The following is a 3,344-nucleotide window of genomic DNA, read 5'->3' on the forward strand; positions in this document are numbered from 1 at the left end:
CCCTTCCTGGCGTTAGAGTCCACATGAGAACCCCTGTCACATAAGGCTACCATGCTGCACTCTTACATGGCTGGACACTCACTACAGGCACCTTGGGGCCAGTGTGGTCAGAGGGGCGGACACGATCGTGCCAACAGCTGCTTCTCCCAAGCACTGCGGACGACGTCATCTAGTCTGTGGCCCGACATAAACCTTACCCATCTGGTAATCCACTCATCAGCTCCCCGTCAGCACAGACGTTTGACATAAAGGGCCTGGCACAAGTAATGCCCCCCTTGATTACAAAACCTTTCACTACAATATCATAAGCATGTTATTCTGTAACATAACATTATCATACTCAAGTATGCCACAGGACATTTTAGGTAAAATGTTCAAATCAAAACTATAAATTATGAGACCCATATTATCACCCTGCAGCCACACTCAAGCAGGCCTTACTGCTGCTGGACCCCGCATAAAAATATATGAAGGATGCATGTGCACACAATATGCACACATACGCATGCCAGACAGAGGTACAGAGAGACTGCGTGTCTCTTACCGGGTCCTGTGTGGGACACAGGACAGCCACAGGGACCGAGCTCATAAGCCAGCAGGGAAGACGACGGCTCAGCAGGGCAATGTGCCAAACAGTGCGCCACACCCACCGTGGCCCCGGAGGACACATGTCAGGTGAACTGTGGCGGGCGTCTCCTGGCCTGCGGGCAGCGCCTGCGCTCTCCAGGAAGCAGGGGGGCCCTGGGTATCAAACAAGAAAGTCAGATTATCCAAGAGGGGGTCAGAGGCCCTGGTGCAGCTGGAGCAGAGGCCACCCCCGCGCCCATCCCAGGGCAGAGGCTGGGCCACCTCCTGGGCCCTTGTCCATGGGGAAGGGCCTGTCTGATCCTACGGGTCCTGCTCCATTGAGCTGCACCAGCCTGATGCTGGGTGACAGGTGACATTTTAGTGACAGCAGCCGACCCTCCTGCCCTGAGGACGTGAGTGCAGACGCTCCCGCTGTTCTCCCAGACCCCTATGCACACGCTGCAGCACAGCGCGGTTCTCACCACTCACTCTCTGCAGCCGGCAAGCAAAACAGACAACTCCATCCCATGGGCCAGGCACAGGGGGAGATGGCTCTTCCCAGACTCCCCGGGTCCAAAGGGGTCACATGGTTGGCTCCAGCCAACAAGCTGTGAGCAGACATTGGAAAACAGACGCTCCATCCCAAGGGCTGGTCTGAAGCGGCAGCCATTGTAGAAACAGGCCCGGTCCTGAAGGTAGCTGCAGAGAAAGAAGTAGTGGGCTGTGTGGGCGTGCATGTTTCTAACATTACCTAGCTTCGAACCGTCAGCACTCAGCAAGGTCAGGGTGGGCTGGGCTGGATGAAGCCACCGGAGGGGCGGGGCCAGACCTTCCCCTAGCTCACACCTGGCAGAGGTGCGTGGGAAGCTGGGGGTCAGGGTTGGCAGGAAGACTGAGCTCTGAGATTTTTATCGCTCTTACAGCCTGAACCTAAGTGATCACAGCCAGGTCATTTCTGACTCTGAATGAACCACTGTTTTGTACTCCAGCGACTACGACTTCCAAACAGATCAATGGCCCCTAATTACATCACAAAGAAAGTTGCCGCCCCCCCATAGATATATTTGTGTTACCTTGAAGAACAGGTCCTTTGCTATCTCCTCTCTCTCCAGGGAGGACTTACTATTGTTAGTATTAATGATAAGTAAACACTTACCTGGCAGGGAGGGCCCCTGGTCACTCAGGCGGTTTCCGCAGGGCGAGGCGTGCTGACCCCTGCAATTCCCAAAGGCGGGAAATTCAACTGCATAACTTGTGGTAGTGGGGGATTGCGTTCCCGTTCTCCCCTGTAAAAAAAGTTAGTAAATACACTTAAAATGAAGGCACCACGTCGCTGAAGGTTTGGTAATGAATTCTAATCTGGGCCAGAATTGACACCTTTGGGCTTCTCCTCTGGAGGCAGAGGGCAGGCTGTGATAATGGGATTATGGTACAACAGGAAGGATTATGGGCTTATACAGGGGAAATACACACCTCTGTACCCCCACTGCCTGACCCAGGACTTAGTACAGAAATCTGCAACTCCAGCTGAGAAATGAACGGATGAGTAACGAATGTCCAGGTCCCTCCTGTGGTCCAAGGGCTGAGCAAGGCTGCTTGGGAATGTGGTTGGATGACGGTAGACAGAGACTGTGTTATTTACCCTTTTTTCCCTTATAGTTGCTAATTCTGAACTATTCTAATCTAAAACCATGAATTGGAAATGTCCTTTGACGTGTTCCCTCTGTAACCCTCATCAGTTTCATTCACCGGAAGTTCTCAGCGCGCTGCCTGCCAGGCACACAGGAAGAGGGCTCTTCCCGACTCGCCGGGGTCCTTGGTCGGCTCCAGCCAATGAGTGTGAGCAGAAGGGAAGGGCGCTGTCCCGCCTGGGCCTCTGGCCCTGCAGAGCGTCCTCTGCCCTCGGCCACAGCCCCCCGCCCCGTGCTCCTGACGGAGGCTGCGTTGCCCAGCTCGCTCTGGCTTAGGCGGGCGCAGAGCCGAGCCCCTAACAGGACAGGAAATGAATGTTGCCTCAAGCCCTCCGTGGGAGTTGTTTGCAAGCACAGCATAATCTTACTGATGCGGACTGATTCCACTCTGGGCATCATTTGTCAAACCTTCAACACGTGCTCTCTGTTGTGCCCCGCGAATTCTATCTATTTCCCCCACAGCCTTCTCTTTCTCCCACTGGACTTTCAGGAGGAATCCACTTACTTCCCTGGGAAAACCCATTATTTGAATATGAAAACTTTATTTTTTTCTGGCAATGCCACAGGAAGAAAACCTTCCCCAGGAAATTGATCCTCTTTCTTTACAAGTTCCTGGGCCCAGAGCAAAGGGGTCCCGTTTTGGAGAGGGACCGAGGACCTGCAGCCTGGCCCCCCTGCTGCTCCTCCTGACCCCTGAGGCTGGATGTCCCTCTCGACACTGACCCACCCCTGCCCCGTGTGCGCGTCACACGCACTGCAGGCCCTGGGGAGCCCACGGGGTGCATTGCAGTTTCAGGACAGGCGGTGGGCACGGGAGGACCACCTTCCTCGCCTCCAAAGAGTTCGTAACATGGCGGGATAGACGGCCACAAATAAAACAAAAATTATCCAGGAACCGAGGGGGGCCTGACCTCAGCAGACCTGGGGCTCAGAAGGTGAGAGACCGTCCGTGTAGCCAAGGCTGGGAAGGGGACATGGGCCTTTGTCACACTCAGCACTGGCTCAAGTTGGATGGGAACAGAAGCGGACCTGCGGAATAAGACATGGGGGCCCTGCCCAAGCCACCTCCAATCCTGACATCCCCTG

At 54.8% G+C, this 3,344-nt stretch overlaps 1 pseudogene; it reads left to right on the forward strand.

The window, feature by feature from the left end:
- The first annotated feature begins 1,715 nt into the window (after positions 1-1,715).
- LOC129079882 (uncharacterized) lies at positions 1,716-1,856 on the forward strand (annotated as a pseudogene).
- Positions 1,857-3,344: the final 1,488 nt, after the last annotated feature.

The sequence above is a fragment of the Pteronotus mesoamericanus genome, unplaced genomic scaffold (genome assembly GCF_021234165.1).
Source record: "Pteronotus mesoamericanus isolate MK-2021 breed Mesoamerican mustached bat unplaced genomic scaffold, CSHL_Meso_final contig_1203, whole genome shotgun sequence".
NCBI lineage: Eukaryota > Metazoa > Chordata > Mammalia > Chiroptera > Mormoopidae > Pteronotus > Pteronotus mesoamericanus.